The sequence below is a fragment of the Oryctolagus cuniculus genome, chromosome 1 (assembly GCF_964237555.1).
Source record: "Oryctolagus cuniculus chromosome 1, mOryCun1.1, whole genome shotgun sequence".
Lineage (NCBI taxonomy): Eukaryota > Metazoa > Chordata > Mammalia > Lagomorpha > Leporidae > Oryctolagus > Oryctolagus cuniculus.
The window spans coordinates 133868481-133881433 of NC_091432.1; positions in this window are offsets into that span (position 1 = coordinate 133868481).

The following is a 12953-nucleotide window of genomic DNA, read 5'->3' on the forward strand; positions in this document are numbered from 1 at the left end:
TTGTTTTTAGATTTTATGGACAATCTATTTTAATATCTCCAATATATTGACCATATATTGCCTAGAAATTGATCTTTGTTGTTGTTTTTTTCCACCCGACTACTTTTCTGAAAAGAAGTTGGAGATAGTGGAGGCAGCCTGCTCTAGGTTACTTCCAGGAAAAAAGGTTTCAGTGACCCTGTATTGTGTTGTTTGTTACAGGATCTTTTAAAGAATCTTGATTAGCAAGGAAACCATTGCTTTACTATACTGCTAGCAGGTTTTCTTTTTAACTAGATGTTGAATTATTACAATAATTTTCAATATTTCATCTAAATGATCATGCAATTTTCTTAAATTTATCAACTGTCTGGAGAATTTACATGGCTTGTTTACCAAAGTTAACAGCTCTTGAAATTTTTATTATATCTTACTTGTTAGTAATTATGTTTTCACACGTGATTTCCTTTATTAAACTAATACTTCATGTGTATTTCAAGTTCTGGTCAACTTGCATCCTCATCAATGTTATGCTGGCTTTCCAAAAGAAATTTTAAAATACTCTCTGCTTATTTCCATTATGAATATGTGTGGGAAATGTAGGTGTGTTTATTCCTTTCTTAATATTTGGAATATTTTGTAATTCTAGATTTGAAATTTTTCTTCTATAACTTTTTTATTGGTTGGTTGCTAGTTTTCAAGTTACGAATAAATTTGTTTGTTCTAAGTAGGAGTTTTCCTAGTTCATGTTATATTTGTGTTGTTGGGAATTTGGTTTTCAACATATAATGAATTTTGATTCTATTCAAATTTTACTCCTAAGACTATCACACATTTCTTCTAGCATCTTGAGAAGGATAAATTATCTATAAAGAATTATTTTTAATTCTTAAAATTTGATATTAGTGTTACTTTTCCATTTGTATTAATAATTACTTTTACTTGTATGTTAATTTTGTTAACATTTAAAAAATATATCCTGGTTTGTGGTGCTCAAAAACATATCATTTATATCTGTTATTATCATTTTGAATGCCTTTCTTCTATATGCCTTCAATTTCCTTTTTCTTTTTAATTCTTGATTAGGAAGCTACAATGATTTTTATTTTTTTATTCTAACATTCATATAAGGTTATAAATGTCCTCTAAGCATAGATTTTTCGGCAGCCTATTTATTCCCTCATAAATTTCCAACCCCTATATGTGCAGAGCCTGGCCACCTCCAGTGTCACCATTCCTATGTGACTGTAGCCATCACAGGTACATGTATTTCCATTCTTGTGCCTGAAGCACATCTGTTCTGATTGGTAAATCAATGCTTCAAACATTAGAGACAAATTCTTTACAGCTTGTAAGAGCAGACAATCACAACATATCAGCTACTGTTTACATGTCTGCAAAATGGCTACGGTGCCTGCAAATATATATATGTTCTATACAAAATGTTGAAATAAATGTAGAGTTTTTTAAAAATACACATTCCATGAATATTTGAAAAATCATTCTATACATAAGTTTCCAGTTTTCTAGCACCAAAATAAACTTACATATCAGTTTCATTCTCCACAAACATTTTGAAATCCTCATTGTTCATAATATGTATATGTGATGCTCACATTTTAATTTTTAAAAAATCAAAAATATAATTTATTTTTCAAATAAGTACATGAAAATTTTTTAAAAAATGAAAAGTTATTGGAAGGTTTTCAGCTGGTGTTTTTATTTGTCACACATATTTTGAAGAGATCACTTGTTCTTGAGACTGGACAGTAGGGTAGAAACAGTAAATGCTAAGACACAGAAAGGAGACAGTAGAAGTTCTGCAAGAGAGAGTAATGATATCTTGAATCAGTGAGGTAACATGAGAGAAATTGAGATCCTGACTTCACTAACAATATATTAGAAATATTTCATAAAACTTACTGAGTGATTCTATGTTAGAGAATGGCGTACTTATATATGATTTCTACATTTTGATATTTTTTGGGTTAAAAGATGGATTTATTGACATTATTATAGAAAGGAAAACTTAAAACAAAAATTTAATAAGGTGGTTAAGATTATTTAGAGCGATAGGAAATTAGTAACATTGGTGAAATAAGGGCTACAGATGAGGCAAAGTCTTTACAATATAGGGAGAATGTTTTCAAGATGAATGGCATGATAGTTCCACTGATTTTATTTGGAGGACTAAGAAATCTAAGAAAAGATAAAATGCAATGCAGAGAGTTCTTACCTTATGATGCTTAAGGATTTTCCACTTTATGATGGTGAAAAAAGTGATTTATATTCAATAGAAGCCATACTTAAAATTTTTAATTTTGTTCTTTTCTTAGGATAGCAGTCTATGCTGATACTCTCTTATAGCACTGGGCAATGACAGCAAGGGCCAGCTCCCCATCAGCCACAAGATTACAAGGACAAACACTGAGCCTTCACAGTGTGCTGTGTTTTTGAGCTCTAAAGTACAGTGAGATTGTGCATTGGATACTTTTTATTTTAATTCTTTTTTCCAAATTCTTAAATAAGTCAAAACTAGTAAATCTAAAAAAAAGAGAAAGCCTCAGGATAATCCGTAGCCCAAGTATTACAGGATGAGCTGCAGACTGGTTTTGCTGTTTCTGATGGGAAGTCCTGAAGACTTTGGATATGTTGACTTTGAAAAGTAAACACACACTTTACACATCTATTCAAAGCATCATTGTTAGGAAAAGCATGGCTAGTTGAAGGAATCTGGGCCCACTTCACCATTGGAACAGCCTCTCTGTAGGCTCACTAGCTTGCCCAGCATGGAACCCTTGTGGCTTGCCAGCATTTGCTATGAGGAAAGGGAGTTAAAAATGTAGCTCCATGAGGCCAGTGCTATGACATAGTTGGTTAAGCCACCATCTCATATGGGAGTTTGAGCTGTGGCTTCTTTTCACTCACAATCCAGCTCCCTACTAGTGTGCCTAAAGGGGCTCCTGGTTAATTGCTTTGGCCTGGCCCATCCCTGGAACATTGCAGCCATTTGGGGAATGAACCAGATGGAAGATCTCTCTCTTCACCATCCCCAGTTCCCTAATGGCTTGTCCTTGGATCCTTGTGAGTTACCTGAACCCTTTCCTTTTTCTTTGCCATTACAGCTATCACCATCCCTCTTTGATTTCAGTTTGGAAGTCCTAGAGGCATTTTCCTGGGAAGCAGAACTATTTCCACCTTTCCCAGCCATCAGTGTCTATTGTTCCTGGGGACCTTTGTGGTCAGCAGGTCTCTGAAAGCTTCTGCCATGCAGAGCCTGTGATCAGTCTCTTGCTGACCTTGGTGGAGTCCATGGTTTCTTGTTGTTCAGCTGCTCCACAAGGACCTTCACCACAAAGCCTGCACATTTTTTTTATTTAAAAAAAATCTTACTTATGTTACCAAGGTTTCATGCATTTCATATACAGGTTTAGAAAGATAGTGATCCACCACACATTATCCTCTGTCACACCAATATCCCAACCCTTTTCCTTCCTACCTCTGCTGTTCCCACTCTTTAATTTTTACAGGATCCATTTTCAATTTACTTTATACTCATAAGTTTAATCCTACATTAAATAAAGAATTCAACAATTAGCATAAAGAAAAAACACATTGTTCCTGAACAGAAGAGACGAGGGCTATAAATAATCAGCAAATCTCAAAATAACCATTTTACTCTAGTGGATTACATTACAGGTACTATATTAGTTACCACAGGTCAGAGAAAACACATTGTATCTGTCTTTTTGGCACTGGCTTATTTCATGAAGTATAATGACTTCCAGTTGTATCTGCTTTATTGCTAAAGACAGGATTTCATTTTTTTACATATGAGTTGTACTTTATACCATAATTTCTTTATTCAATCAACAGCTGATGGGCATCTGGGTTGATTCCATGTCTTAGCTATTATGACTTGAGTGAAAAATAACATGTAGGTACAGATAACACTTTCTTATGCTGATTAATTTTGTTTTGGGTAAATTCCCAGGACAGGGATGGCCTCATTATATGGTAGATTTATATTCAGATTTCTGAAGTATATACATACTGCCTTCCACAGTGGCTGGACCACTTTACCTCTCCATGAACACTGGGTTAGGGTACATTTTTTAATACTGCATCCTCACCAGCATTTGTTGTTTATAGATTTCTGTGTGAGAGTCATTTGAACTGGAGTGAAGTGAAATTGCATTGTGGTTTTATTTGCATGTCCCTAATTGCTAATTGCTTTTTTCTTTTCTTATTTAAAAAATGTATCAATTTATTTGAAAGGCAGAGTTACAGAGAGGAAGAGAAAAAGAGAGATAGAGAGAGGAAGAGAGAGAGAGGGAGAGAGAGAGCGAGCTTCCATCCATTAGTTCACTCCCCAAATGGCTGCAACAGTCAGAGCTGGGCCAATCAGAAGCCAGAAGCCAGGAGCTACTTCTCACACAGGTGTAGGGGCCCAAGCATTTGGGTCATCTTCTACAACTTTCCCAGGCCATAGCAGAGAGCTGGATTGGAAGTGGAGCAGCCAGGACTCAAACTGGCACTATGGGGGATGCCAGCACTGTAGACAGTGGCTTTACCTGTTTGCCACAGTGCACTCCCTTTGAGCCTTTTTTCCAGCATCTGATGGCCATTTGAATTACCTCTTGAAAAATGCCAGTTCAAGTCCTTCACCCATTTCTTAATTGGAATGTTTGTTTTGTTGTTGTTAAATTTCTGTAGCTCTTTATAGATTTTGTTTATCAACCATTTATCATCTGCATAGTTTGTGAGCATTTTCTCCCATCATGTCAATTGTCTCTTCACTTTGGTGAGTGTGTCTTTTGCTGTGCAGAAACTTCTCAGCTGAATGTAATCCCATTTGCCAATTTTGTATTTGATTTCCTGTGCTTCCATGGTGTTTTTTTTTTTCAAAACTACTTTACCTATGCCAATGTGTTACAGAGTTTCCCCAGTGTTCTTTAGTAATTGGATGGCATTGGATCATAGCTTTAGGCTTTTGATACATTTTGAGTGGATTATTGTGTAAGGTATAAGGTGGAGGTCGTTTTATATCTCTGCATGTAGAAACCCAGTTCTCCCAGCACCATTTTTTGAAGAGACTGTCCCTGCTCTAGGGATTGATTTTAGCTCCTGTGTCAAGGATAAGTTGGTTGTAAATGTGTGGATTGATAATTGGAGTTTCTATTCTGCTCCATTGCTCTACACGTCTGATTTTGTGCCAGTACCAGGTTTTTCTTCTTATAGTTGCACTGTAATATGCCTTGAAATCTGATATTGTAATGCTTCCAGCTTTGATTTTATTATATAATATTAATTTAGCTACTTGGGATCTCTTGTGTTTCCATATGAGTTTCATCATCTTTTTCTCTAGGTCTGAGAAGAATGCCATTGGTATTTTGATTGGGATTGCATCAAATCTGTAAATTGCTTTCGGTAGCATGAACATTTTGATGATATTAATTCTTCCAATCTGTGAAAATTGAACATTTTTCAACTTTTATATATCCTGTTTCCTTGTTTAGTGATTTGCAATTTTCACTGTAGAGATCTTTGACATCCTTGGATAAACTTATTCCAAGATATTTAATTCCTTATAGCTATTGTGAATGGAATTGATCTTAAAAACTCCTTCTCAGCCAATGCATTGTTTGTGTATACAAAGGCTATTGCTTTTTCTGTGTTAGTTTTATATCCTGCCACTTTATGAAACTCTTTTTATGAGTTTCAATAGTCTCTCAGTGCAGTCTTTTGGATCTCTGGTATGTACGATCATGTCATCTGCATATAGGAATACTTTATTTTCTCTTTTCCTTTTTTTTTTTTTTTTTTTGACAGGCAGAGTGGACAGTGAGAGAGAGAGACAGAGAGAAAGGTCTTCCTTTGCCGTTGGTTCACCCTCCAATGGCCGCCGCTGCAGCCGGCGCACCGCGCTGATCCTGGCAGGAGCCAGGAGCCAGGTGCTTTTCCTGGTCTCCCATGGGGTGCAGGGCCCAAGCACCTGGGCCATCCTCCACTGCACTCCCTGGCCATAGCAGAGAGCTGGCCTGGAAGAGGGGCAACCGGGACAGAATCCGGCGCCCCAACCGGGACTAGAACCCGGTGTGCCGGCGCCGCAAGGTGGAGGATTAGCCTATTGAGCCACGGCGCCGGCTCTATTTTCTCTTTTCCAATTTTTGTTCCTTTGATTTCTTTTTCTTGTCTAATGGCCTTGGCTAATGCATACAGGACTACATTGAACAGGAATGGTGATGCTTGTCTGGTTTTGGACTTAGTGGGAATGCTTACAACTTTTCCCCATTCAATAAGATGTTGGCTATGAGTTTCTCATAAACTGCCTTGTGTTGAGGAATGTTCCTTGAATATCCAGTTTTATAAAAGTTTTTATCATGAAAGAGTATTGTATTTTATCAAATGCTTTCTCTGTATCTATTGAGCTAATCTTATTGTTTTTGTTCATCATTTTGTGAATGTGATGTTATCACATGAATGTGTGTCTGGCATACAAACATTCCCATACCTGAATAAGCACACAGAGATATGCACCTGTTACACAAAGATGTTCACAGAGCACATGTGTTTGCATGGCTATGTGTCTGGTACACAGAAGGAGTTCATATTCATGTGCACACATAAGGCCCCAAAGATGGGAGTAGGCAGAGGTTATGTTGGGTACCCAGGTACCCAACTCAGACAGGGTGTCCAGATAGGCCCCATGCAGAGGTTATGTAGTAGACTATCAAAAAAGATGTCAGAATGATTTGGCACACAGCAGGTACTAATAAAAGTTGTCCCCATTCAGCCTGAAGAAAGTGTGCGTCCTACAAGGTAAACAAGCCACATTTGTTTCAGAAAACATTTTCTGGAGCAAATGACCTGCAGAGGAGCACTTTTCAGGCCTCTCGGCTAAGAGGATCATTTTCCCTCTGGATTTCGCCTTTATCACCTGTACTTTTGCAGAGGACTTCCTGCTGCTGCATTTTCTTAGCACAGGAGCCCATCACCTTTACACCTCTCATGGCAGACACAGATCCAGACACAGGACACAGGGAATTTAAGGGTCACCTGATAAAACCAAGACAGAAAATGTGGTTTGTTTCCTATCTGGACATCCTGCAAAAATAAGCTCAGTCTCAGGTAAGAACTGCAATATTATGGCTGAAGGATAGTAGGAGTAACTCTCAGATCCTGAGTGCTGCAAAGACAGCTATCTTTTTATGAAGATTTATTCATTTCTTTGGAATGCAGAGTTACACACAGAGAAGGAGACACACCACACACACACACACACACACACACACACACACAGAGGCGGGGTGGAGAGAGACCTTCCTCCACTGGTTTGCACCACAAATGACTGTAATGCCTGGTGCTGAGCCATGCAGAAGCCATGAGCCAGGATCGTCTTCTGGGTCTCCCATATGAGTAGCAAGTCTGCAAACACTTGAGTAATTCTCCACTGCTTTTCCCAGGCCATTAGCTGGGAACTGGACCAGAATAAGAGCAACCAGGGCCAGCGCCGCAGCTCAATAGGCTAATCCTCTGCCTGGGGCACCCGCACACCAGGTTCTAGTCCCGGTTGGGGCGCCAGATTCTGTCCCAGTTTCTCCTCTTCCTGTCCAGTTCTCTGCTGTGGCCCAGGAAGGAATGCAGGATGGCCCAAGTGCTTGGGCCCTGCACCCGCATGGGAGACCAGGAGAAGCACCTGGCTCTTGGCTTCAGATCAGCGCGGTGCGCTGGTCGTAGCACACTGGCTGCAGCGACCATTATGGGGTGAACCAACGGAAAAGGAAGACCTTTCTCTCTGTCTCTCTCTCTCACTGCTCACTCTGCCTGTCAAAAAAAAAAAAAGAAGAAGAAAAGAAAAGAATGCCAGGTTTTGGAAAAAAAAAAAAAAAGAGCAACCAGGATGTGAACTGGTGCCAGCCTTTCAGATGGGAGCTTTAGCTGCTGTGCCACAACAGCAGCACCCCTCGATGACCGGTTCTTATCTGCTTGTTTTCTGCCCCCTTACTTAACTATAAGGAAATTATTTTTTATTCTCACATGATTTATCAATTAAAAATACAGAACACACTGATAAATTTTAGTTTCAGATAAACAATGAATACCTTTTATTGTGTTCTTCATTGCAATATTTGGGAATTAATTGTGCCAAAACATTGTTATTTGTTTGAAATCCTAATTCAACTGAGAATTCTGAAATTTATCAGCAACCATTTGTTTGTTCCTGCAAACCATGGAACAAAAGTTGGATGAAATACTCTCATTCTGCTTAGGGAGTTCCCATGGGGGTAGGGGAATTTTATCCACTACTTTCACTAGGATAAACCCAGCTTTCTTTTTCTCTCAAGTTTCATTGAAATAGGTGATGAAAAAGGTTATATAACTCATTTATGGGTGAAATTTCCAAGTTTTGCAACTAAGGAATTGCAGGTCCTTGTTCAATCTCATTTCCTTAAAACCCTTTCTTGTACTCACTCCTTCTGGGATACCAAGAACAGAGTTAGATGGGATTATTGAATACAAGCACCTTGCACCCCTTTTCCTCAAAAGTCCCTGAAAAGTGAGGGAGGAAATCATAGCTGTTCAGTCCTCCTAGAGAACATTAATATCTTTGGATTTTTATAATTCAGAATTCATTGCTGTTAGTCTTCATATTCCACAATACATCATCCAATCTTATAGTTCCTTGGTACTTTCTTTTTAAAATTCTTTACTCCAGAGAGACCTATGAAGACAGTTTACAAGATAACTTACAATCCAGGAAGCATTACATTGGAAATGCTGATCTCTCTTCCTAAGAAAGAACTGATAAACACATATGGGTGCCTATTTGAGGTATATCCATATACAAGTCTGTTGCCAGCTGAACACATTTTGTTCACCTTAGAAAGCCCCATCTCTTAGTAGAGGAATTTCACTAAGGAATCACCTGCACCTGGACAGCTCAAAAGCAAATATCTCAACAGGTGGACAGCATCTTCATGCAACAAAAGTGCCACTCCCACTGTGAAGGTTCATCCTCACCAGACAGGATGTGTGCTTTGATGAGCATGATGAAAGCAACCTCTCAAAAACCCTACTCTGCATATCTGGGACATTTTGTGTTTCACACAAACTAAATAAGAAGGTGGAGTGGCTCTGCTCATGCAGCTCTTAATTATGATAATGATGTGACAAAATAGTCAAATGTTTGTGCTGAGTGCCATCTAGGAGGCAATAGAAGTGTGGGTAATTGTAACAATATAAAGAAAAGGAAATGAAAGACAAGTTGGAAAATACCTATCAACGTACAGATGGTGTTTGTGGGAGCACTATGTGTTTAAGTTTTTCTTATGATTTGTTGTCCAAAATCTTAGCAAAATTTTCAATTTTAAAACATAATTTAAAAGGAATATTTTTCACTGGGTTACATAAATAACAAATATTTTGGAACTGTCACAAAACCAACAATAAATATCAAAAAGCTCAAAGGATAAAAAGTGAACATGAGGGGCCGGCACTCTTTGGTAGCAGGTAAAACTACCGCCTACAGTGCCGGCATCCCATATCAGCACCGTTTTGAGTCCCAGGTGCTCCACTTCGAATCCAGTTCCCTGCTAATGCACCTGGGAAACCAGTAGAAGATGGCCCAAGCCCTTGGGGCCCTGCACCTGTGTGGAAGACCTGGAAGAAGCTCCTGGCTCCTGGCTTTGGATTGGCCCAGCTCAGCTGTTGCAACCATTTGCAACCATTTGAGAAGTGAACCAGTGATTGGAAGACTTTCTCTCTCTCCTCCTCCTCCTCCTCTCTCCCCTCTCCTCCTCCTCCTCTCTCCTCTCTCCTCTCCCCTCTCCCCTCTACCCTCTCTCCCCTCTCTCCCCTCTCTCCCTTCTCTCCCCTCTCTCCCCTCTCTCCCCTCTCTCCCCTCTCTCCCCTCTCTCTCCCTGCCTCTTCCTTTCTGTAACCCTGCATTTCAAATAAATAAACAAAAAAGTGAACATGAAAGACCCAACCTTAACAAACATTGGGAAATCACTGATATCCTAAGGTTTACAGATTTGCTGGCACCCTGCGATGCTTATGTGATGAAGACCACTGTTGCCCTGAAGAGGTGCACCAGATTGGGCAGGTTCTTCTTGGATAGGATATGTGGCCGGAACTTGGATGAGGACAGGAGAGATAGAGAAGGCATTCATGCTAAGGGCAAATGTCAAGATAAAGGAAGAGAGGTGGGGAAGCATGCTTGTTTAATTAGAGAATGGTTATTTAGAAAGTGGGCTCAAAAATAGATGCAGGTACCCCAGAATTAAAATACAACAACCCATCATATTGGAAGAATTAATTGGGATTTCTGAGTTTTTTTAAGTAAAGGTATCAGTGCAACTTGTTGTATATGCTTTTAAGGAAAAAGTGTCTGTCTTTTATGCATGTATGAGTATACTGTACACATGTATGAGCTGTGTACAGCAAAGCAAGTCCTTACTGACAAGAGTATTTAACCTTCTTCACCTGGTATTGGGGAAGTACCTTCAACTCTCCCTGACAATTTCTTTGTCTGTTTAGCCCTAACATGGTTTGCCTTTTTTAATTTTTAAAGTTGTTTGTTATTTATTTACCTGAGGGGGAGAGAGAGAGGAAGAAGAGAAGGCAGGAAGGGAGAGGGAGAGAGAGAGGAGAGAAAGGAGACAAAAGACAGAGCTCCCCTATGCCCTGGTTCATTTTCAAAATAGGTGGAACAGCCAGGAATGGGCTGATCCAAAGCTAGGAGCCAGGGATTCCATCTGTTTCTCCAGTGTAGGTGGCCATGACCAAGTATTTGTGCCATCAACTGCTGTGTCCCAGGACCTTTTTCTTTGTGTTTTATTGTAGAGAGTTGACTACCATGTGTCTTGGCGAAGATCTTTTCTGCTCATGTCTATTGGGAGTTCTATGTGCTTCCTGTATTTGGATGTCCCTTTCATTCTCCAAATTGGGAAAGTTTTATGGTATTATTTAACTAAGAAGGCTTTCTAATCCATTCTCTCTTACCATGCCTTCAAGAACTATTAAGACCTTTGTGTTGGGTCATTTGATGATATCCTGTTAATCTCCAACAGTGTTTTTTAGTTTTCTGATTTCTTCTTCCTGTTTTTGGTCTGATTAAAGAATTTCCAGCGATTTGTCTTCTAGCTCAGATATTATTTCTTCTGACTCTCCTACTCTGTTATAAGGACTATCCTCTGCATCTTTTATTTCATTTGTTGAATTCTTCATTTCTAGTATTTCATTTTGATTTTGCTTTAAAATCTCATTTTCATGTGAAAATTTTTCATTCATTTCACGTTTGGTTTGCTTTAGTTCCTGAATTTGCTTCTGATTCCTTCTGAGTAATCAGATGAATCATTATTTTAATTCAATTTCTGGCATTTCCTCAATTTCTTCATCGTCACATTCTAATACAGAAATGTCATAGCGTTCCTTTCAAGCTGCTATTGTCTTCTGTATTTCTTTCTCTTTCTTTCTTTCTTCCTTCCTTCCTTCCTTTCTTTCTTTCTTTCTTTCTTTCTTTCTTTCTTTCTTTCTTTCCATTTGTAGATATCTTTTCTCTCTGGTTAAAATTAACACTGACCACAAAAATATATCTACAAAACAGACTAAACTATAAAGAATAAGAAAATATTCAAAACTTCCTGTTTTTGTATATATATAAGCAAGAAAACACTGGAAGGTGGCACATGAAACCATATGGTGTTTACATGAGGAAAGAGGCAAGGGGTAGAGAAAGAAGACTTAGTTCTCCTCCTTGTGTGAAATGTGTACTACCCAGGATACACTCTGTGTGACTATGAGTAAAGAGAAAACAGTTCTGTGGAATAAAAGAAGGGACACACAACCCAAAATGTCAACTGAAACATTGTCCTTTAAGCTGTATGAATTAGATCATTGTTGCCAGAGGAGATGGGGCCCTAAGAGCTGAGGACTCCCAATGTAGAAAACTGTTGGAATTCCTGAATGGAAGAGAAACAACAACCAATAAGAAAGTCCCTCTATGAAGGGGAGGAGACCCAAGGAAGCCCACGGTAGAACTGGCATCTGTGCAGTATGCATATGGTACCTTCTCTGGGCTCAGGAGCACTCGCTTGCAAGAGGGAGGGAGGTTTCCCTGAGTGCAGCTCCTCACCTCCCTTTTATTCCAAGGGTTACAACAAATCTTCCTCCTTTCCCATAAGTTGATTCTGCAAATATAGTCTCAGCTCATTTAAGTGAGAAAAAAATGGTAGAGAACCCAAAATGCCAAGTCTAGGAGATCAACAGGGAAATAATCAAATGCTTGAGGGCTGGCACTGTGGCTCACTAGGCTAGTCCTCTGCCTGCGGCACTGGCACCCCAGGTTCTAGTTCCGGTTGGGGCACCGGATTCTGTCCTGGTTGCTCCTCTTCCAGTCCAGCTCTCCACTGTGGCCTGTGAGTGCAGTGGAGGATGGCCCAAGTGCTTGGGCCCTGCACCCACATGGGAGACCAGGAGGAAACACCTGGCTCCTGGCTTCAGATCAGCACAGCATGCCGGCCACAATGCACCAGCCCTAATGGCCACTTGGGGGGTGAACCAACAGAAAAAGGGAGACCTTTCTCTCTGTCTCTCTGCCTCTCTCTGACTGTCTAACTCTGCCTGTCAAAAAATTTAAAAAAAAATCAAATGCTTGAAATGGCTGCTGGCCAGCATGTACAGATGTCCTGGTGTCCAGAAGCATGTGCATCTCCAGGTACTTTGCAAACATCATGTAAAAACTCTTGGTCCAGAAAGAGGGCCTTCAGAGAGCACTCTCTTGAGACATCAGTGGGAATACCTGGCCACCAATGTGGGCATCCCCAGCCTTGCTGTTCAGGAGGAAAGGAAGAATATGACAGTGAACTCCATTTTGTCAAAAAACTTCACATCCTGATTTCCATTTAGGAGGAAGAAAACTGCAAGCTATGGGAGAATGGAAAAGTGAAAGTTCATTGGGCAGTACATCC